Raw genomic sequence first — 25,052 nt, 5'->3', positions numbered from 1 at the left:
ACAGCTCTCACTCCTCTTCCTCCCTTTTTATTGGCAAAACCTTTTGGAGAAAACCCTCCATCTTCTCTTTGGTCCCAAAGGATTTTGTAACCCTATATCCATTTATTCTCCTACTGTGTTACTCCCTTCTATGACTACTGCCAGAGTCTTAGGACTCGTTGTGAGCAAGGAATGTGTCTGTTATATAGTTATACTCTACTCCAAGTGCTTAGTACAGTGCTCTGCACACAGTAAGCGCTCAATAAATACGATTGATGATGATGATACTCTCCTAAACATTTAGTACAGTGCTCTGCCCACAACAGGCGCTCAGTAAACAAGATAGACTGACTGACCGGCCGAAAAGCATTTAACACCTGATCGTCAAACTTTATTGACTTGCAGCATAGCCTAGTAGAAAGAACAAAGGCCTGGGCACCTGGGTTTTAATCCTGGCTCCGCCACTTGCCTGCTGGGTGACCTTGGACAACACACCTAACTTCTCTGTGCCTCAGTTTCCTCAACTGTAAAATGGTGACTCAATCCCTGTTTTCCCTCCTACTTAGCCTGTGAGCCTCATGTGGGACAGTGTCTGACCTGATTAACTTGTCTCTACCCCAACGCTTAGAATAGTGCATGATACATAGCAAGTGTTTAACAAATACCATCATTATTATGTCAATCAATAATAATAATAATAATAATAATAGTAATAATAATAGTAATAATCATGTTATTTGTTAAGCGCTTGCTATGTGCCAGGCATGGAACTTAGCACTTGGGTGGATACAAGCAAATCTAGTTGAACACACTCCCACTTGGGGTTCACAGTCTCAGTCCCCATTTTACAGATGAGATAACTGAGACACAGAGAAGTAAAGTGACTTGCCTAAGGTCACACAGCAGACAACATATTTATTCTATTTATTACATATTTATTCTATTTATTTTATGTTGTTAATATGTTTGGTTTTGTTCTCTGTCTCCCCCTTCTAGACTGTGAGCCCACTGTTGGGTAGGAACTGTCTCTGTGTGTTGCCAACTTGTACTTCCCCAAGTGCTTAGTACAGTGCTCTGCACACAGTAAGCGCTCAATAAATACAATGGAATGAATGAATGAATGAAAGTGGTAGAGCTGAGATTAGAACCCATGACTTTCTGACTCCCAAGCCTGTGCTCACCATGCTGCTTCCCATCCACTATGCCATGAAGCTTCAAAAGGAATGGCTCACCTTACATCCATAGGAAACGAAGACATTTTTCATTCATTCAATCATATTTATTGAGCGCTTACTGTGTGCAGAGCACTGTACTAAGCGCTTGGGAAGTACAAGTTGGCAACCTATAGAGACGGTCCCTACCCAACAGCGGGCTCACAGTCTAGAAGAGGGAGACAGACAACGAAACAAAACATATTAACAAAATAAAATAAATAGAATAAATATGTACAAATAAAATAAATAGAGTAATAAATACGTACAAACATATATACCTATATACAGGTGCTGTGGGGAGGGGAAGGAGGTAAGGCGGGAGGGATGGGGAGGGGGGAGGAGGGGGAGAGGAAGGAGGGGGCATTTGCCCTAGGACCCCTTGATGGGGAAGAGGTTTGCAAGGACATTGTTGATGGCCATCCCTAGCTCCTGTGACCAGTCCCATTTCAACCACTTTATGGCTTTGGGAGAGGCAGCCAGGACAGATTATAGGGGAAAGGGCAAGAGAAGCAGTGTGGCCTAATCATGATGATATTTATTAAGAGTTTACTATATCTCAAGCACTTTCCTAAGCCCTGGGGCAGATACAAGGTTATCAGGTTAAGCACAGTCCCTGTCCATGTGGGGCTCACAGTCTAAATCCCCATTTGAATAATAATAATGATAATGATGGTATTTGTTAAGCACTTACTATGTGCCGAATACTGTTCTAAGCACCGGGGTAGATACAAGGTAATGAGGTTGTCCCATGTGGGGCTCACAGTCTTAATCCCTAGTTTACAGATGAGGTAACTGAAGCACAGAGAAGTTAAGTGACTTGCCCAAAGTCACACAGCCGACAAGTGACGGAGCCAGGATTAGAACCCATGACCTCTGATTCCTAAACTCGGGCTCTTTCCACTGAGCCACGCTGCTTCTCGGGATTATAAACCGTATCTCTCGTGAGAAGGAGCATGGCCTAGTGGATAGAGCACGGGCCTGGCTACTATTCCCGACTCTGCCACTTGTCTGCTATGTCACCTTGGGCAACTCACTTCACTTCTCTGGTCCTGAGTTACCTCATCTGTAAAATAATAATGATGGCATTTGTTAAGCACTTACTACGTGCCTAGCATAAGTTCTGGGGTAGGTGCAAGATAATCAGGTTGTCCCATGTGGGGCTCACAGCCTTAATCTCCATTTTGCAGATGAGGTACCTGAGGCACAGAGAAGTCAAATGACTTGCCCAAAGTCACACAGCTGATCAGTAGTAGAGCCTGGATTAGAACCCACGACCTATGACTCCCAAGCCCAGGCTCTTTCCACTCAGCCATGCTTCTTCTCTATGGGGGTTAAGACGGTGAACTCCTTGTGGGACAGGGACTGTGTCCAACCTGACTTGCTTGGCTCCATCCCAGGGTTTAGTACAGTGCCTGGAATATAGTAAACACTTAACAAATACCACTGTCATAATCATCAAGGAGATACAGGGAAGAGTACCTAGAGTTGAACAAAGTAAAAAATATGCTATTTGGATAGGTTCAAGTTATGGAACGCAGGCCAGTTAACTGTGAGGATGGAGGTTCTAACAAACCACGGGTGGACAGGGGGAATCATGAAAATAAATAAACCGACTTACCTGGGAAGTTGATGGGACAAACCAGGACAACTCCAGCCGATTTTCTCTGATGGGTGTCAGCAGGAAAGGAATCACTCCAGGCCGTCACAGGAGCATTTTTTCTGTGGGTTATTTGTTAAACCCTTACTATACGCGAGGCACTGTACTAATTGCTGAAGTAGATGCAAGTTATACCTCTCAGGATCACACCTGGAGAGTTTCCAGTACTCTACCAGTACCTGTATATATGTATATATGTTTGTACATATTTATTACTCTATTTATTTATTTATTTTACTTGTACATATCTATTCTATTTATTTTATTTTGTTAGTATGTTTGGTTTTGTTCTCTTTCTCCCCCTTTTAGACTGTGAGCCCACTGTTGGGTAGGGACTGTCTCTATATGTTGCCAATTTGTACTTCCCAAGCGCTTAGTACACTGCTCTGCACATAGTAATCGCTCAATAAATGCGATTGATGATGATGATGATGATGACTATGGGAGGCAGAGACAAGCAGAGGCCTACCCATTCCATTCCTAGCTCGGGCTGTGTCTAGCGAGTGGAAGGCAATCTACTACTAGTCAAAACTCACCTGTGTTGGGCAGCAGCAGCTTTGGAGAGAGTCGAGGACGGAGACTCAAGTTTACTGCACGGAAAGAGGCAGTGGTAAATCACTTCTGTATTTTTACCAAGAAAAGTCTAGGGATACATTGCCAGGATGATTGCAGATGGAGGCGGGACGTTCTGGGAGAGATGTGTCCAGAGAGTCACGAGGGGTCGGAGGCGACTCAACAGCCTAAGACAAGACAAGATGCAAGTTAATCAGGTTGGTCACTATCACTGTCCCATGTAGGGCTCACAGTCTTAATCCCCATTTTACAGATGAGGTTACTGAGGCACAGACAAATGAAGTGATTTGTCCAAGGTCACACAACAGTCAAGTGGTGGAGCTGGGATTAGAACCTAGATCTTTCTGACTCTGGGCCTGTGCTTCACCTTAGGTGCTTCCCCATTCTAGACTGTGAGCCCACTGTTGGGTAGGGACCGTCTCTATATGTTGCCAACTTGTACTTCCCAAGTGCTTAGTACAGTGTTCTGCACACAGTAAGCCCTCAATAAATACGATTAAATGAATTAAATTGAATGAATGAATTGACAAGGAGTGGAAACCGATGTAAGGCAAGACAGAAAAATGATTATTATTACAGATATCATCATTAATCAGAACTATTTCTACACTGTGATCCTGGGCCAAAGCTTAAGTGAACTACATCATTGAGATGACTGGGTTTGGAGATGAAAAAGGATGAGTGGAGGAGAAGGGAAGATAACGGTAATTGCCCAATGATTCGAAATGGGTTTTATAGCTAGAGAGAATTTGAGTGACCCAAACTAGCATGACAGTTCAGGGATTTGTATGGATTTAAAAGAAACTAAAGGGGAATTTTCTTTCAATTTGGACATAGCTAAAATTGCATAAGGAAACTCGGACACCAGAAATATTATCTTGACTCCAGTGAGGAAGACACTCAGCTCAATAAAGAATTCAAAACAGAATCTATTGTACTGTCACCTTAGCACTTTTTTTTTACTATTTTTTCCTAATAATTTTTGTTTCTCTTTCCTTTTGAGAGTGTCAAAGGCAGCCAAGAGGTCAATGAACACTTTGAAGGCAGGGAAGGACAGGATTTGCATTTGGATTTGCATACTTTATTTCCCCCCACCCTCATCCCCATAGCAATTATGTGCATATCTGTAATTTATTTAAGGTCTATCTCCCTTTCTAGACTAGAAGATCTTTCTTGTGGAAAGGGAACATCTCTACAATTTTGGCATAGAGGATACAGCATGGGCCTTGGGATCAGAAGGTCATAGGTTCTATACTCAGCTCCATCCCTTGTCTGCTATGTGACCCTGGGCAAGTCACTTCACTTTTCTGGTCCTCTGTTACTTCATCTGTAAAATGGGGATTGAAACTGTGAGCCCCACGTGGGACAGGGACTGTGCCTAATCTGATTTACTTGTATCCATCCTAGCATTTATTACAGTGCCTGGCACATAGTAAATACTTAACAAATACCACAATTATTATTATTATCCCACGTGCTTATTAAGTGCACACAGTAAGTTCTCAATAAATTTGATTGATTGGGAGGGATGCAGTTTGGGAGTCTAATGGGGAAAGGGGGCTCCATGTAGAGCACAGAACATAATGATAATGATTTTTTAAGTGCTTTCGATGTGTCAAGCACTGTTCTAAGCTCTGGGATAGATACAGGCAAATCAGTTTGGATACAGTCCCTGTCCCAAATGGGGTTCACAGTCTTAATCCCCGTTTTAAAGATGAAGTAAGTGAGACACAGAGAAGTGAAGTGACTTTCCCAAGGTTACACAGCAGACAAATGGTGGAGGCAGGATTACAACCCAAGTCCTTTTGATTCCTAGACCCATGCTGTATCCACTAGGCCATGCTTGGGCAATGGGATAGAAATAGCAAGAGTTGCAAGTGAGCTACTGAAGGTTAACCAGGGAGAAGAAAGAAGACAAAGTGAAGAAAATACACGCATAGGCAAGAGTGAAGCAGCAAATGGAAGGCCTGGAAAGCAGCATGGCCTTCCTAAAGCAAACAATCAGTGGTTTTATTGAGCACTTATTGTGTGCAGAACACTGTACTAAGTGCTCAGAGTCACGATAGTGTACTTAGAATAAACTGCACTTAATACTGATAAGTATATAGGTATGTAATCCGTTTTATACAGATGAGGAATTGAGGCATAGAGAAGTGAAGTGATTTACCCAAGGTCACTGGGCAGGCGAGTGTCAGAGCTGGGATTAGAACCTAGCGCCTCTGGCTCCCAGGCCCTTGGTCTTTCCACTATGCCACACTGCTCATCTTGGAGCAGTTTGCACAATCTATGCATGGTGGGGCAAATCCAAACTAGAATTGTAGAATTGACTGTGATGAAAAATGAGTGAAAGTGAAGATGACCGTAAAACAGTCTTATTAAATCCAAATAGATTAAACAAACAAAATAAACAGAAAGGAAATGTTAGTCAGTGGTGAGCAACAGTTCCACAAAGGAAATGTTTGAAGGCCTTTGGTAATAATATCCCTAAGCATATCATCATAATTTAGGCATTTAGAGTGCTTCCTAATAAGCTTTGAACATAGCAGAATGATAGGAATGAATTTGCTAGTTCTCTGAGTTTCCTGGTCGCCCACGGGACAGCGATACAAACAACCCAATTTATCCTCTTGGCTCATTTATCCTCCCAAACAGACAAAAAGTGACACTGATTGTAGGAAGAATAAAAGGAAAAAAAAATCCCTACGCTTTAATGAAGTCAAATAGAGAACGAATACCGGGAGGAGAAGCATGTGCTCAGAATGGAGATGCTGCCGTGCATATTTGAAAATGAAATAAATGTTCTGCAGAGCTGTCGCTGTCATCATTAGGAGGAAAGCCAAAGATGACAGCAAGTCAATGTCAGTGGGATTTGAGGGCCTACCACAATATTAAGCATCTGGGACTGTAGATTACGATCCCATGGGTACTTATAATAATAGTGATGGTACTTATTAAGCGCTTACTAGGTGCCAAGCACTGTTCTAAGGCCTGGGGTAGATACAAGATTATCAGGCTGTCCCATGTGGGGCTCACAGTCTTAATCCCCATTTTACAGATGAGGTAACTGAAGCACAGAGAAGTTAAGTGACTTGCCCAAGGTCACACAGCCGACATGTGGTGGAGCCGGGATTAGAACTCAGGTCCTTCTGATTCCCAGATCCATGCTCTATCAACTAAGGAATGGTGCTTCTCATGCTTAGTATAATACTTGATCATTGTAAGAGCTTAAATATTCATTCGATTGTATTTATTGAGCACTTAATGTGTGCAGAGCACTGTACTAAGTTCTTGGAAGAGTACAATACAGCAATGAACAGACACAGTCTAGATGGGGTAGCAGTTTAAATACCAATACCAAGCAACCAGTTGTATTTATTGAGCACTTACTGTGTGCAGAGCACAGTACTAAGTGCCTGGGAGACTAAACTGGGGCCACATGTGGGACAAGGACTGTGTTCAACCTGATTCCCGGGTATCTTCATTCATTCATTCTTTCAGTCGTATTTATTGAGCGCTAACTGTGTGCAGAGCACTGTACTAAGCGCTTGGGAAGTACAAGTTGACAACATATAGAGATGGTCCCTACCCAACAACGGGCTCACAGTCTAGAAGGGGGAGACAGACAACAAAACAAAACATGTAGACAAGGGTCAAAATTGTCAGAACAAATAGAATTAACGTTACATGCACATCATTAGCAAAATAAATAGAAGAGTAAATATGTACAATTAAAATAAGTACAGTAATAAATCTTTACAAATATATACAAATGCTGTGGGGAGGGGAAGGAGGTAAGGCTGGAGGATGTGTCTCAGTAACCTCATCTGTAAAATGGGGATTCATTCATTCATTCATTCAATTGTATCTATTGAGCGCTTACTGTGTGCAGAGCACTGTACTAAGCGCTTGGGAAGTACAAGTTGGCAACATATAGAGATGGTCCCTACCCAACAACGGGCTCATGGTCTAGAAGGGGGAGACAGACAACAAAACAAAACATGTAGACAGGTGTCAAAATTGTCAGAACAAATAGAATTAACGTTATATGCACATCATTAACAAAATAAATAGAAGAGTAAATATGTACAAATAAGTAGAATAATAAATCTGTACAAATATATACAAATGCTGTGGGGAGGGGAAGGAGGTAAGCCTGGAGCATGTGCCTCAGTTACCTCATCTGTAAAATGGGGATGAAGACTTTGAGCCCCCCCATGGGACAACCTGATCACCTTGTACCCTCCCCAGCACTTAGAACAGTGCATTGCACATAGTAAGCGCTTAATACATGCCATCAAAAAAAAAAAAAGCGTGTAGAGAAGCACCATGACCTAGTGGATTGGGCCTGGGTGTCAGAAGGTCATGGGTTCTACTCCTGGCCAAAATGAGTAATTCATTTATTTCTATTCATGTCAGTCTCCCCCTCTAGACTGTAAGCTGCTTGAAGGCAGAGAATCTGTTTATTGTTGAATTTTTCTCACCCAAGCGCTCTACACACAATAAGCGCTCAATAAATATGATTAAGCCCCCCTTTCCCCTACTTGCTCTCACTTCTGTGTGCATTTGGATCTGTACGTACGTGATAATCATCCCACCCTCAGCCCCACAGAACTCATCTTTTTACCCTGTCATTTTCCCTATCCGTAATTTATTTTATGTCTCTCTCCCCCTCTTGACTGTAAGCTGCTTGTGGTCAGGGGCCTTGTCTACCCATTCTATTGTATTTGACTCTCTCGAGCACTTAGTACACTGCTCTGCACACAGTTAGCAGAACCAGAACTAGGGGGGAAACTGGATTGGAAGGTCCTTGAGGGTAGTGATCCCACCTATGCTTGAGTCCTGAGGCCATAATCAGTCCACAAACAGGGTACCATTGCTGGAGCCTTCTGTGTGGAAGGAAGTCACTCAGAACCATTCCACTAGATATTCCCCGGCTCCATTCAGGGAAGGGAGAGGAAACTCCTTTCATTCATTCCTTCAGTCCTATTTATTGAGTGCTTACTGTGTGCAGAGCACTGTACTAAGCGCTTGGGAATGTACAATACAAAAATAAACAGACACATTCCCTGCCCACAACGAGCTTACAGTCTAGAGGGGGGAGGCAGACATCAATGCAAATAATTAAATTACAGATATAAACAAAAGTTCTGTGGGGTTGGAAGCAGGGAAGAACAAAGGGAGCAAGTCAGGGCAATGCAGAAGGGAGTGGGAGAATAATAATAATAATGATGGCATTTATTAAGCGCTTATTATGTGTAAAGCACTGAGAGGATGGTGAGGGGAGGGGCTAGTCTGGGAAGGCCTTTTGGAGGAGATGGGCCTTCATGAAGGCTTTGAACGGGGGAGAGTTATTGCCTTTATTATTCCCCGGGCCTGGAATGCCCTCCCTCTGCCCATCCGCCAAGCTAGCCCTCTTCCTCCCTTCAAGGCCCTACTGAGAGCTCACCTCCTCCAGGAGGCCTTCCCAGACTGAGCCCCTTCCTTCCTCTCCCCCTCGTCCCCCTCTCCATCCCCCCATCTTACCTCCTTCCCTTCCCCACAGCACCTGCATATATGTAGATATGTTTGTACATATTTATTACTCTATTTATTTATTTATTTTACCTGTACATATCTATTCTATCTATTTTATTTTGTTAATATGTTTGATTTTGTTCTCTGTCTCCCCCTTCTAGACTGTGAGCCCACTGTTGGGTAGGGACTGTCTCTATATGTTGCCAGCTTGTACTTCCCAAGCACTTAGTACAGTGCTCTGCACACAATAATATTGATTGTGTTGATTGATTGATTGATTGATTGATTGATTTCAGATCTGAGGAGGGAGGGCATTCTAGGCCAGAGGTCAGCAGCAAGACAGGTAAGATCCAGGCACAGTGAACTGAGCTGTGAGGAGCCTGAAAGTACTTACACTTCATTGCTTTCTTGTCTCCTGCATCATTTTGGGTTCTTTATGGTTGCTTCTATTCTTATATGTCTGTACCTCCATTTGAAATCTATCCTTCCCCTAAAACTCTGACACCTTATTTAACACCTTATTAAAGCCTTGTGTCCACCCTTAGCCTGATGAATAGGTAGTAGTGCAAAATGGCATTCTCACCTATTCAGCACATAGATACCCCAACCTTCCTGCTACTCTTGTCTGTCTATATCCTTATACTCTGTGCTTCCCACACATGTACATATATATATATATATATATATATATATATATATATATATATATATATATATATATATATATAAATGGTTTAAATGGTATTTGTTGAGTACTTTCTATGTGCTAAGCACTGTTCTAAGCATTAGGGTAGATATTACTGTTGTATCGTTGTGTCATTTATTGTTGTATTGGACTGTTTATTGTTGTATTGTACTCTCCCAAGTAATTAGTACAGTGTACTGCACACAGTAAGTGCTCAATTAATATGATCGAATGAATGAATACAAGGCAATTAGGTTGGACACAGTCCATATCCTATATATCTTGTCTTGTCTTGAGCCGTCGAGTCATCTTTGACCCGTAGCGACTCCATGGACGCAGCTCTCACAGAGCACCCCACCTCCATCAGCAATCCTTCTGGAAGTGGATCCAGAGAGTTTTCTTGGTAAAAATCTGGAAGTGGTTTAACCATTGCCTTCTTTCATGCAGTAAACTTGAGTCTCTTCCTACGACTCTCTCCCATGCAACTGTTTTCCAGCACGGTTGAGTTCAGGTTGCAACAGATTGCCTCCCACTCGCTAGTCACTGTCCAAGCTAGGAATGGAATGGGTATGCCTCTGCTTGACTATCCCTCCTATAGTCAAGACTGGTATTCATTCATTCAGCCATATTTCTTGAGCGCTTGCAGTGTGCAGAGCACTGTACTAAGCGCTTGGAAAGAACAATTCGGCAACAGAGACAATCCCTACCCAACAACGGGCTCACAGTCTAGAAGGGGGAGACAGACAACAAAACCAAATAAGTACATAGGTATCAATAGCATCAGAAGTAGAGTACTGGAAACTCTCCAGATGCAGTCCTGAGAGGGGAGGTCTCACAGAATTAATCTCCACTTTACAGATGAGGCAAGTGAAGCACAGAGAAGTTAAGTGACCTGCCCAAGTTCACACAGTGGACAAGTGGCAGAGTTGGGATTAGGACCTAAATCCATCAACTACCAAGCACATGCTTTATGAGAAGCAATGTGAGTTAGTGGAAAGAGCCCGGGCTTGGGAATCAGAGGTCGTGGATTCTAGTCCCGGTTGTGCCACTTGTCAGCTCTGTGACTTTGGGCAAGTCACTTCACTTCTCTAAGCCTCAGTTGCCTCATATGTAAAATAGGGATTAAAACTGTGAGCCCCATGTGGGACAACCTAATTACCTTATATCTACCCTCGTGCTTAGAACAGTGCTTGGCACATAGAAAGTGCTTAACAAATACCATAATTATTATTATTATTATTATTATCCACTAGGCCATGCTACTTCTTAAAAACACCACCTATAATTTATTTTAGTGCCCTTCTCCCTGGACAGAATGTAAATTCCTTGAGATCAGGGATTGTGCCTTACATACAACTAGGCACTAGATTCCACATGCTAGTACTACTATTTTTAATTTTCATGTACTCTCCCAAGAGGTTGGCCCAGTACTCTGAGCACAATAGGCACTCAATAAATTATTACTGATTGATTTGCTGTGAACAAAACATTAATATTCCATGCAATATTTTCAGTTCATGCAAATAGCCTTAGAGAGTCTGATAAAAGAAAAGTAATTAACAAAGTGAACCAAAGCAAACTAAGGCAAAGCAAATAGTTAAGTAGAAGGGACATGTTGAGTAAACGATCCCTTCACTCAGTCTTTTGTATATATGCCTCTGTTTTCCAGATTTGTGCAGTTTTATTTTCTCAGTTTAAAATTCCAATTCTGTTGCCTTCCCCAAGCTTTCACAGTGAAAACACCAATTTTGCATGAGGAAAACAAATCCCGAAGAAGAGTGATATTGCCTAGAGAGATAGATATGAATTCATATTGTCCAGACTGGTGATCATCCACCCGGTTTGTAAGTACCGGGGAGAGTACAACACAGCAATGTAACAGACCCATTCCTTGCCCATAGCGAGCATACAGTCTAGAATGGGGCAGACCATCACTACTGAATTTATGGGACCCCTTATGAATTAAAACTTCCTATTAGCCTTGGTTTCGCCCCTTGATCTGATCTCCTGGGGTATATATTAGCCACTTAGTACAGAGCACTGTACTAAGTCCTGGGGAACAATAACAAGGTGAATATTATATGTAGTTCCTGGCCTTTTGGGAGTTCATGATCTATAAGGTTTTGGGCAGGGGATGTGTATGTTTATCGTTATATTGTACTCTCCCAAGTGCTTAGGACAGTGCTCTGCACACAGTAAGCGCTCAGTAAATATGATTGGATTGAATGAATGGTGTAGGGGAAGAATAGCAAAGAAAAGTAAAGGGGAAGAGAGCTGATTAGTGCCTCAAGGTTGTTACTGGATGTGGAGAAGAATGGGCAATCATTGCAGGTTTGTAGAGTGGAGATAGATGTGCATGGCATAGTGCATAGAGCACGGGCCAGGGAATCAGATGGTCACGGGTTCTAATCCTGACTCTGTCGGTTGTCTACCGTGTGACCTTGGGCAAGTCACTTTACTGCTCTGGGCCTCAGTTGTCTTTTCTTGTCTTATGTTATCGAGTCATCTCCAACCCATAGCAACTTCATAGACTGATCTCTCCCAAAATGCCCCACTCCATCTGTAAATGTTCTGGTAATATATGGTTTACCATTGCCTTCTTTGACGCAGTAAACTTGAGTCTCCACCCTTGTCTCTCTCCCATGACGCTGCTGCCCAACACAGGTGGGTTTTGACTTGTAACAGATTACCTTCTAGACTGTGAACCCACTGTTGGATAGGGACCATCTCTATATGTTGCCAAATTGTACTTCCCGGGTGCTTAGTACAGTGCTCTGCACACAGTAAGTGCTCAATAAATACGACTGATTGATTGATTCATTCATTCCACTCGCTAGCCACTGCCCAAGCTAGGAATGGAATGGATATGCTTCTGCTTGACTCTTCCTTGTGGTAAGCCCACTACAAGAGAAGCAGCGTGGCTCAGTGGAAAGAGCACAGGCTTGGGAGTCAGAGGTCATGGCTGCTAATCCCAGCTCTGCCAATTGTCAGCTGTATGACCTTGGGCAAGTCACTTAACTGCTCTGTGCCTCAGTTCTCTCATCTGTAAAATGGGGATTAAGGCTGTGAGCCCCACGTGGGACAACCTGCTTACCCTGTATCCTCCCCAGCACTTAGAACAGTGCTTTGCACATAGTAAGCTCTTAGCAAATGCTTAAGAAATACTGTAATTATTCTTATTATCTCCCGGTACACTGTAAGCTCATTATAGACAGGGAACCAGCCCGCTAATTCTTTTGTATTGTACTCTCACAAGTGCCTAGCATGGTGCTCAGCATATATTAAGTGCTCAATAAATACCATGGGTAGATGGATTGATCTGCAGTAGTGTCACTTTTAGTAATAATGATGGTATTTGTTAAGCGCTTACTATGTGCAAAGCACTATTCTAAGCGCTGGGGGGGATACAAGGTGATCAGGTTGCCCCACGTGGGGCTCACAGTCTTCATCCCTATTTTACAGAGGAGGGAACTGAGACCCAGAGATGTTAAGTGACTTGCCCAAAGTCACACTTCATCTCTACGCTGATGACACCCAAATCTACATCTCTGCCCCTGCTCTCTCTCCCTCCCTTCAGGATCGGGTCTCCTCCTGCCTTCAGGACATCTCCATCTGGATGTCTCCCTGCCATCTAAAACTCAGTATGTCCAAGACTGAACTCCTTATCTTCCCTCCCAAACTCTGCCTTCTCCCTGACTTTCCCATAACTGTAGATGGCTCTACCATCCTTCCTGTCTCACAAGCCCGCAACCTTGGTGTCATCCTCCACTCTGCTCTCTCATTCACTCACATCCAATCCATCACCAAAACCAGCCAGTCTCACCTCCACAACATTGCCAGGATCCACCCTTTCCTCTCCATCCAAACCACACCCTGCTGGTTCAATCTCTCATCCTATCCTGATTGGATTACTGCATCAGCCTCCTCTTTGATCTCCCATCTTCCTGTCTCTCCCCACTACAATCTATACTTCACACTGCTGCCCGGATCATCTTTATGTAGAAACGCTCTGGGCATGTTACTCCCCTCCACAAAAATCTCCAGTGGCTACCAATCAACCTACAAATCAAGCAAAAACTCCTCACTCTCGACTTCAAGGCTGTCCATCACCTTGCCCCCTCCTACCTCACCTCCCTTCTTTCCTTCAACAGCCCAGCCCGCACCCTCCGCTCCTCTGCTGCTAACCTCCTCACTGTGCCTCGTTCTTGCCTGTCCTGTCGTTGACCCCCAGCCCACGTCCACCCCTTGGCCTGGAATGCCCTCCTTCCACACATCCAACAAGCTAGCTCTCTTCCACCCTTCAAAACCCGACTGAGGGCTCACCTCCTCCAGGAGGCCTTCCCAGACTGAGCCCCCTTTTTCCTCTCCTCCTCCCCACCCCTCCGCCCTATCTCCTTCCCCTCCCCACATCACTTGTATGTTTGTACAGATTTTTTACTCTATTTTACTTGTACATATTTACTATTCTATTTATTTTGTTAATGATGTGCATCTAGCTTTACTTCTATTTATTCTGATGACATGGCACCTGTCCACATGTTCTGTTTTGTTGTTTGTCTCCCCCTTCTAGACTGTGAGCCCGTTGTTGGGTAGGGACTGTCTCTATATATTTCCAACCTGTACTTCCCAAGCACTTAGTACAGTGCTCTGCACACAGTAAGTGCTCAATAAATACGATTGAATGAATGAATGAATGAACAATGGCTGCTCTGTACAATGATCCTTTGCAACAAGTGGGTCCCTTGCTGTGGCAGGAGAATTTGCAGTATCGCACGGAAGGTTCTTCGGGTCCTAATGGCTTTAACTTCCCTGAAGATTTCCCATGCGGTAGGAGTGGGTGAAAGGCAGGCTGAGCTGAAAGAAATGCAGCAAGTGTTTCTTGAGTTTTAAAGACGTTTTCTGTGGGTCTGAGGACAGTATATAGCCCAGCTGCCCTTCCCCAACCCCGGCCATTCATTCATTCAATCAATCAATCAATCAATCATATTTATTGAGCATTTACTATGCGCAGAGCACTGTACTAAGCGCTTGGGAAGTACAAATTGGCAACATATAGAGACAGTCCCTACCCAACATTGGGCTCACAGTCTAAAAGGAGGAGACAATCGTATTTAATGAGCGCTTACTGTGTGCAGAGCACTGTACTGAGAGCTTGGAAAGTACAATTCAGCAACAGAGACAATCCCTGACCATAAAAATGTGTGATATTTTGTAAACCTTCCAAGAGTTGGGAAAAACAAGCTGATACAAACAGTGGTAGCTTGAGAGATGCCCATGGGAGTTCAACAAATGGCCCTGAGGGTTTTTCAATTTGAACAAAGGAAATGTGAAACGGGAGCATAAGGTCAGCACCCCAGGAGAAAATCTGGTTCCATTTTCAGCAAGTCAGCCACACTTTTACGGCTAGAAGGCTCTCGTTCTAGGGAAGTAGTCACTGGCGGCAGTTGGCCAATCCGTTTTCAGGTGAACAGATGAGCATTTCTGCTTGGGTCTGGGGAAAGGCTGCAAAACTAATATGAGATTGGGGAGTTTGACAGCCCAATGTTCTATCATCAGTGGTTGGAATTGCTCAGTGGTGCCTCTCAGCAAGCAATCATTTCTCTACACTTGAACTCTGAAGCTTAAACTCACAGAATTGTTCCTTGGGAACCCTGCAGCTCCAGCGAATGCTTCTTCACAGACACGCTTTCAAGTCAGTGCTGAATAGGAGGAAAATAACCCGACTCCGCCACTTACCTGCTGAGTGACCTTGGGCAAGTCACTTAACTTCTCTATGCCTCGGGTTCCTCATCTGTAAAATGGAGATTCGTTGCCTGATTGCCCTCCTACTTAGGCTACGAGCTTCACTTGGGTAGGGACACTGCAGTGTTTAGAGCAGTGTTTGGCAAACTGCTTAACAAATGCTATTTTTTAAAAAAGCAACTTGATATTCTTCTGAATGGTTTCACTAAATGTTTTTTGCTCCATTATTAAGGTAAAACAGTTGGGTAGTGGAAGGTCTGATGGAAAAGTTGAGGTGAGAGGCATGTTCTCAGACCTAAGGTGTCAAGGAAATATTTCCAAAGAGGTCAGATGAGCAGTCAGAAAAGAGGCCAAATTTCATCTCGGAGTTGCAGGATAATACTTGATGCTCATTGGAATTTATTAGAGGTTCCAATCCTGGCTCTGTGAATAGCTTGTCGTGTGGATTTGGGCAAGTCACTTAACTTCTCTGTGCCTCAGTTTCCTCAACTGTAAAATTCATTCAGTCATATTGATTGAGACCTTACAGTGTGCAGAGCACTTTAATGAGCACTTAAAATAGGATATCTGTTCTGCCTCCTACTTAGACTGTGAGTCCCATGCAGGACAGGGACTCTGATGTAATTCACTTGTGTCTACCCCAGCACTTAGAACAGTGCTTAACATTTATTCAGTCGTACATATTGAGTGCTTACTGTGCGCAGAGCACTATAGTAAGTGCTAGGAAAGTACAGTAATAATAATAATAATAATAATGGTATTTGTTAAGTGCTTACTATGTGCAAAGCACTGTTCTAAGTACTGGAGAGGTTACAAGGTGACCAGGTTGTTCCACGGGGGGCTCACAGTTTTAATCCCCATTTTACAGATGAGGTAACTGAGGCACAGATAAGTTAAGTGACTTGCCCAAAGTCACACAGCTAACAGTTGGCAGAGCCGGCATTCGAACTCATGACCTCTAACTCCAAAGCCTGTGCTCTTTCCATTGAGCCACGCTGCTTTTCTTAAGTCGGCAACATATAGAGACAGTCCATACCTGACAACTGGCTCACAGTCTAACTGTGACATAGTCTGACAGTCAATCAATCAATCAATCATGTTTATTGAGCGCTTACTGTGTGTAGAGCACTGTACTAAGCACTTGGGAAGTACAAGATGGAACAAATACCAATAAAAAAAAAGAGCATGGTGCTGAGCACTGTGGCAGATACAAAATATTTAGATCGGACACAGAGCCCGTTTCATCTGGGGTTCACAGTATGGGGGAGGAACTTTCCGCCAGTGCCACTTACGGGATATGGTCAGTATCAAATTCAAATGACAAGACAAAATCAGGAACAAGGAAGTTCTGGACTGCATTAGTCTCAATTTAACATGGCTCCACAATCCACCTTGTTTCACGAGCCAGTAACTCTGACATTATCCTCAACTCTTCTCTCTCGTTCAACCCACATATTCAATGAGTCACAAATCCTCTCAGTTCAACCTTTGCAACACCGCTAAAATCCACACTTTCCTCTCCATCCAAACTTGTACCATGTTAATAAAAGCACTTACCCTATCTTGTCTTAACTACTGCATTGGCTTCCTTGTTGTCCTTCCTATCCCCTCTCTCTCCCCACTTCAGTCCATACTTCATTTTGCTGCCCAGATCATTTTTCTAACAAAAAGTCGGTCTGTGTCTCCCCATGCTTCAAAAACCTACATTGGTGGCCCATCCACCGCTAAATCAAACGGAAACTCCTTACCACTGGATTTAAAGCAGCATGGCTCAGTGGCAAGGGCCCGGGCTTGGGAGTTAAAGATCATGGGTTCGATTCCCTGCTCTGCCAATTGTCAGCTGTGTGACTTTGGGCAAGTCACTTCAGTTCTCTGGGCCTCCTTTCCCTCATCTGTAAAGTGGGGATGAAGACTGTGAGCCCCACGTTGGACAACCTGATCATCTTAGAGCAGTGCTATGCACATATTAAGTGCTTAACAAATGTCATCATTATTATTAATATTAAAGGACTCAATCACCTAACTCTCCTCCTATGTTACCTCTGATTTTGTGCTACAACACAGCCTGCACTCTTGGTTCCTCAATGGCAACCTACCCACTGTCCATCAAGAGAAGCAATGTGATTTAGTGGCGAGAGCACGGGTTTGGGAGTCAGAGGATGTGGGTTCTAATCCCACCTCTACCACTTGTCTGCTGTGTGACTTTGGGCAAGCCACTTTACTTCTCTGTGCCTCAGTTATCTCATCTTTAAAATGGGGATTAAGACTGTGAGCCCCACGTGGGGCAACCCGATGACCTTATATCTACCCCAGCACTTAGAACAGTGCTTGGCACATAGTAACCACTTTACAAATACCATTATTATTATTATCTATTTCACCTCCAACCCCTCACCCACATACTGTCTCTGGCCTGGAACACCCTCCCCCTTCATATCCAACAGACGATCACCCTCCTCACCTTCAAAGCCTAGTGAAAATCATACCTCCAAGAAGCCTTCCCCAGCTAAGCCCTCGCCTACATTTTCCTACTCCCTTCTGTGTCGTACCTGCATTTTGCATTTGTGCCATTCATTCTCCCCACCCCATCTCCATAGCACTTATTTCTACCCTCGCACTCATAGATGAACTTTGGTCTTTTCTTCAAACATGAAGGAATTCGTTCAATCAGTCACTCAGTCAATTGTCTTTATTATTATTATTATTATTATTATTGTATTTGTTAAGTGCTTACAATGTGCCAAGCACTGTTCTAAGCACTGAGATCGATAGCAGGTAATCAGCTTATCCCACTTAGGACTCACAGTCTTAATTCCCATTTTACAGATGAGGTCACCAAGGCCCAAGAAGTGAAGTGACATGCCCAAGATCACCCAGTAAACGAGTGGTGGAGCTGGGATTTGAGCCCACATCCCCTGATTCCCAAGCCCAGGTTCTTGCCACTAAGCCACACCGCTCCTCTCCTTGCTTTCTTGTTTTATGCTGTCGAATTGTCTCCGACTCACAGTGATGCCGTGGACACATCTCTCCCAGAACACCCCACCTCCATCTGCAATCGTTCTGGTAGTGGATCCGTAGAGTTTTCTTGGTAAAAATATGGAAATGGTTTACCACTGCCTCCTTCCGCACAGTAACCTTGAGTCTCTGCCCTCGACTCTCTCCCATGCTGCTGCTGCCCAGCACAGGGTAGTTTTGAATTATAGCAGATTGCCTTCCACTCGTTAGCCACTGGCCTAGCTAGGAATGGAATGAAGATTATTCTGCTTGACTCTCCCTCCTGTAGTCAAGGCTGGTAGAGTACTGGAAACACTCCAGGTGCAACCCTGAGAGGGGCAATTGTATTTATCAAGTGCTTATTATGTGCAGAGCCTACAGGGTGAAGCTGGAGGGATCTCGGACTCCTTCATTTGGTCTACAGCCCTTGTCCTCCCAGGTCCCTATGAATAGGGGAACTGTTTCCAATTCTCAGTTTCCTTATCCGTAAAATAGGGACAAACGAGATATGCATCCTCCCTCCCTCTTGGAGCCCTGTGCGGGACAGCGATTGCATCCAATCTGATCATCTTGTATTTTTCCCAGGACCTAGCACCTAGTAAATCAAACAATCATATTTACTGAACATTTACTATGTGCAGAGCACCGTACTAAGTGCTCAGGACAGCACAATACAATATAATTAGCAGACACATCCCCTGCCCTAAAATGAGCTTACAGTCTACAGGGGAGAAGCAGTGTGGCTCAGAGGAAAGAGCACGGGCTTGGGAGTCAGAGGTCATGGGTTCTAATCCCTGCTCTGCCACTTGTCAGCTGTGTGACTTTGGGCAAGTCACTTAATTTCTCTGTGCCTCAGTTCCCTCATCTGGAAAAAGGGGATTAAGACTGTGAGACCCATGTGGGACAACCTGATTACCTTTTATCCCCCCAGTGCTTAGAGCAGTGCTTGGCACATAGTAAATGCTTAACAAATGCCATTATTATTATTATTAAGAAGTGTTTAATAAATGTCATTCTTTTGCTTATTCTCATTATTCTGTCCTTAATAAGAATAGGAGGCAGGAACTGAGCCAGCCGGAGGATGAGTACTTAAAATATAAATACTTAAAGACTTCCCATAGAATATCAGGCCTAGACGAGGACAGATCAGCGGAAAATTAGACTGTCCAGAAGAAGACCTGGTGAATGGCCGATGGACTGCTTTTCCGATGCTGAACGTGATCCCGGCCGGCTCTATCTCAGGAAGCCTCTGGGAGTATAGACTGAAAACTCCTTGTGGACAGGGAACTTATCTACCAACTCAGTTGTGTTGTATCCTCCTCAGCACTTAATACCAGTGCTCTGCACATAGTAAGTGTTCAGTAAATACCATTGATTGATGGATCGATTACCCTGCCCACAGGCAGGCTTCAAAAAATACCGTTAATGATGATGACAGGAACTGGAACAGTAAATTGGAACCGCAGGTTTCTGTCCCAGGAAACAACCCTGTTAGGTCCTTCAGAAGCCCCTTCGAAGTTCAACTTTCTTCCACTGTAAAAGTAGGGCTAATCATTTCTGTCACGGATCTCATGGGGCGATTGCGAAGATTAATTAATGCCTGCAAGATTACTTGAGCTCCTGGAAAGAAGGTGTTTCATAAATGGGAGACAGCAGTCTTCGAATAATATTGCGGCTGCACGCAGATTAAAAATCAGTTTGAAGAACTCCTCAGATTACACCTTGTCACCTAAATGGACTGTAAAAAAAGCAATATGTTTTGCTATCTTTTCTTCTTATCTCAGCTCCTATCTTAATTATATAACGTTGCAGGAAAAGGGAATGAGATCGTGATTGCTGCATATAAAATCTGCCTGCTTGCCTGCCTTCTGAAGCCTTGATGCTTGGAAAGACTTTTTGAGTAGCTGAAATATTTGGAGATGGTAAGAGCAACAACTTTCATTTATTTGATTTCCCCCTCTAGACTGGAAGCTCTTTGTGGATGAGGAATATGTCTACCAATCTGTTGTATTGAACTCTCCCAAATGCTTTGTACAGTGCTCTGCACAAAGTGGTCAATCAAAACCATTGATGGATTGATTGATTGACTGAGGAAATTTGTCTCTAAGAAAGGAAGATCTGCTGAAGGACTAGAGGGTGAAGGGGAGACATGCATACTTGCTTTCTTCTCTTCACCTACATTCATTCATTCATTCATTCAATCAATCATATTTATTGAGCACTTACTGTGTGCAGAGCACTGTACTAAGTGCTTGGGAAGTACAAGTTGCCCCTTTGCCCTTCATTTAATCATATTTATTAAGCGCCTACTTTGTGCAAAGTACTGTACTAAGCCCTTAGCTGATTTTTCTGGTCAGTACAAAAGGAAAACAAAATGTGGCAATCTCCAGTTCATCATCCAGGCCACACTGCGAAGCAGCATGGTCTAGTGGATGAAGCTTGGGCCTGGGAGCTAGAGGATCTGGGTTCCAGGTCTGGCTCCATCACTTGCCTGCTGTGTGACCATGGGAAAGTCACTTCACTTCTCTGGGCCTCAGTCTCCTAAACTATAAAATGGGGATTCATTAGCAGGTTTCCCTTCTACTTGACTGGGAGCCCCATGTGGAACAAAGAGTTTATCCCAACTGATTAACTTGCTTAGAACAGTGCTTGACACATAGTAAGTGCTTAACAAATACCATTAATAAAAAGCAAAAATCACTGTAGACTGCCAAGTATATTTTTGCTTGGGCTGAATGAGATGATTCCGCTATCTTACATGAACTAGAGAAATGTTCCAACTTCCACTTCAGGTTGGATGGATAAGGTGACAATGGACAGGGAACGTGTGTACTAACTCTGTTACAATATACTCACCCAAGAGCTTAGTACAGTGCTCTGCACACAGTAAGTGCTCAATAAATATCATCATCATCATCAATCGTATTTATTGAGCGCTTACTATGTGCAGAGCACTGTACTAAGCACTTGGGAAGTACAAATTGGCAACATATAGAGACAGTCCCTACCCAACAGTGGGCTCACAGTCTAAAAGGGGGAGACAGAGAACAAAACCAAACATACTAACAAAATAAAATAGAATAGATATGTACAAGTAAAATAAATGGAGTAATAAATATGTACAAACATATATACATATAAACAGGTGCTGTGGGGAAGGGAAGGAGGTAAGATGGGGGGATGGAGAGGGGGACGAGGGGGAGAGGAAGGAAGGGGCTCAGTCTGGGAAGGCCTCCTGGAGGAGGTGAGCTCTCAGTAGGGCCTTGAAGGGAGGAAGAGAGCTAGCTTGGCGGACGGGCAGAGGGAGGGCATTCCAGGCCCGGGGGATGATGTGGGCCAGGGGTCGATGGCGGGACAGGCGAGAGCGAGGTACGGTGATTAATTGATTGACTGGTTGGGCAACACAGACCCAGTTCTATAATAATAATAATAATAATAATAATAATGATAATAATAATAATGGCATTTGTCAAGCACTTACTACATGCTGAGCACTGTTCTAAGTGCTGGGGTAGATACAAGGTAATCAGGTTGTCCCACGTGGGGCTCACGGTCTTAATCCCCATTTTACAGATGAGGTAACTGAGGCACAGAGAAGTGAAGTGACTTGCCCAAAGTCACACAGTTGGCAAGTGGAGGAGCCGGAATTAGAACCCATGACCTCTGACTCCCAAGCAAAATGGTGATGGGTAACAATAATAATGATGGCATTTGTTAAGCACTTACTATGTGCAAAGCAGATGAGGGAACTGAGTCCCAGAGAAGTTAACTGACTTGCCCATAGTCACACAGCTTACCATTGGCGGAGTCAGGATTCAAACCCATGACCTCTGACTCCCAAGCCCAGGCTCTTTCCACTGAGCCACGTTGCTTCTCAAAGTGAGCATGCTTTGACAACAAATGTGCCGAACAAAAATCAATTTGGAGTAAATACACACAGAATCTGTATCAGAATGCACAGACAATAGCTAACCCTTACCTCTTTTTTTTGTTCATAGCTAAGCTGTAATATCATAAAGGTGACAGTGTAAATTATTAAATGTAAGCTACTAACTCATTAGTAACTTATTCAGTTCAGCATGGCCTCTCTTAGCAAACAACCTCTAATTAAAGTCTATAAAGTCCATCCAAGATTCAGTTACATCCCTATTTTATTTAGAAAAATGCTTTTTTTCCCCTAAATATTAGACTATTTGAGGCCAAACTGAATTTTTAGCCTGAATTTTTTAGGTCATTTGCTAGCAGAGACCTGCCCTAAGCCTTCTGCAAAGTCCAGAATAGGAAAAGTCACATACACACACACACACACACACACACACACACACACACACACAACGCTGCTGTCCCCCCCACCAAACTGCCCCCCCAAGAGTCTTCCTTGTTCATATAAGAACTGAATACATCAATCAGTAAACAAATTTGTTGTTCATTAGCTGTGTACAGATTCAGATTTTATTCTGTAAAAAAGCCATTTTCTTCCTCATTTAAAAAAAAAAGTACAAATCTGACAGGCTCTATTCCTCAGCACCTACAGAAAGCCTTTTTAGTACAGCAGGATGGCTGAGAGCTTTCTATAATAATCATTCTAAGCACAAAGGATTAACAAGAGCCAAACACAAGTTTGTCTTTCTCACCGGGGATTCCTAAAGGCTGAGTTTGTTTGAGGCAAAGCAAGTGATCATTCAAAAAAGCAAAACATTCATTTGATGGTTAGATTGAATTCTTGGGCCACGCTCCTCTTTCATCTGAGAGTCTGACAGATACTTCATTCTGTTTATTTTTGCTCACCTTTCCTACAAAGGAAAGGACTTGTAGGTAACCATAAAACACATTTTGTGCCGCCTTCTGTGAAATGCAACAGGATTTCAAGTAGGAAGAGGAGAAGGCAGACAGTACAAACAAATGGGATCTCACTGTTCTCTGCTGGTTCAGTCCTGGACAGAACTTTCCTGGGCCAGATATTGGAGAACACCATTTACCAGGCACTTTCAGAATAATAATAATAGCATTTATTGAGCACTTACTACGTGCAAATCACTGTTCTAAGTGCTGGGGAGGTTACAAGGTGATCAGGTTGTCCCTCGGAGGGCTCACAGTCTTCATCCCCATTTTACAGATGAGGTAACTGAGGCACAGAGAAGTGAAGTGACTTGCCCAAAGTCACAGCTGAAAAGTGGCAGGGCCAGGATTTGAACCCATGACCTCTGACTCCAAAGCCCATGCCCTTTCCACTGAGCCACGCTGCTTCTCTACAGAAGTACAGTAAGTTTTCAGAACACAGCAGGCAGGAGCCTCTGGACTCTCCCTATTCTGTCTTTGGGCTCCCAACAGTCTTCCAGCTTGGGACTCCCTTTCTCCCCAAATCTGAGAGACCACAAGCTACCTTGGAGGCAGAGGACCTGGGTTCTAATTCTGCCTCCTCCATTTGCTTACTGTGGGACCTTGTGCAAGTCACTTAACATTCCCAAGCCTCAGTTTCCTTATCTGTAAAATGGAGATTCAACACCTAGCCATCCTCCTACTTAGACTAAGGGCTTCCAAGTGGAACAGACACTGTGTTCTTTTTTTGTATGCATCTTTAAATTATACATTGTGAATTATTTATTTATTCATAGTAAAGCCTATCTCCCCCTATCAACATTGATTCACTGATTGATGGGTCACTTGCTGTGTGCAGAGCACTCTGCAAAGCACTGCACAGACAGAGAATATAACCAGAAGACCACCAATAATTCATTGAGGATCCTCTATCCCTTAAAAGCCCATCATCTCCAAGACACACAGGTGATGGACACGATTCTCAGAGTATGCAGAGTGCTCAATCATATTTATTGAGCGCTTACTGCATGCAGGACACTGTACTAAGCGCTTGGGAAGTACAAGTCAGCAACATATAGAGACGGTCCCTACTCAACAATGGGCTCACAGTCTAGAACGGGGATACATACAACAAAACATGTATTGACAACTGGCCTAAAGAAGACAGAGGCCACATTCCAACTCACCCAACTGAGATTCTCCATCAGAGGTCAAGATTTGAATATGATTTTTTAAGTCTGTTACCAGATGCAAGTTTAAGTGAAGCTATAGGTGGAAACTAATCTGTTCAGTTTGATAGAAAGTGTGATTGAGAGAGGGGAGAAGCTAAATGCAGAAAGATCAACAACAAGGATAAAACAGAATCAAGAGAAGTAGTCTTGAAAGTAGCCTAGGAAGAATAAGAAAGGGGATGTAATGGTGGGAGGGATGACGGACGATAAAGAGAAGATTTTATGGTGTTCATGTCCCATGGTCGTATTTTTGTCAACAAAATCATTGACAAGATCATCAATGGGAAGAGGGAAAATGTGATGGTTCTAAAAGTACGTACAGAAAATGCTGTATTTTTTTATTTCAGTTCCTACCTCTTGTTACGGTGCTCCGCACACAATAAATTCTTAATAAAAATTTCTACTACTACTACTATTAAAACAAAAAAAGGTGTAAACATTTAGATGCTTGAAGGATTTTTTTTTTCTTTTTCCAGTATCGAAGTCTAGAGACTTTAAATTTTATACATTTCAGCTTGTCACTATTCCTCCATTCATCTTGTTGACTGGACGGACCATTGGCCCGATACAGTAATGGCATCTTTATGGTCTTAAGAAAGGTTTCCATAAATCATACCAGGTTAGGGACGTCTCGAACGATTCCA

At 43.3% G+C, this 25,052-nt stretch overlaps 1 non-coding gene across 1 annotated transcript; it reads right to left on the bottom strand.

Annotated features, from left to right (window-relative positions):
• Nucleotides 1–18,559: 18,559 nt before the first annotated feature.
• On the bottom strand, nt 18,560–18,697 carry LOC119935530. Its single transcript, XR_005453367.1, has one exon. It is a non-coding gene; the product is annotated as a small nucleolar RNA SNORA7 (small nucleolar RNA).
• Nucleotides 18,698–25,052: the final 6,355 nt, after the last annotated feature.

Source organism: Tachyglossus aculeatus, chromosome 1 (genome assembly GCF_015852505.1).
Source record: "Tachyglossus aculeatus isolate mTacAcu1 chromosome 1, mTacAcu1.pri, whole genome shotgun sequence".
Lineage (NCBI taxonomy): Eukaryota > Metazoa > Chordata > Mammalia > Monotremata > Tachyglossidae > Tachyglossus > Tachyglossus aculeatus.
Note: the sequence above shows the minus strand (reverse complement) of the source record. Positions and strands in the feature narration are given on the sequence as shown.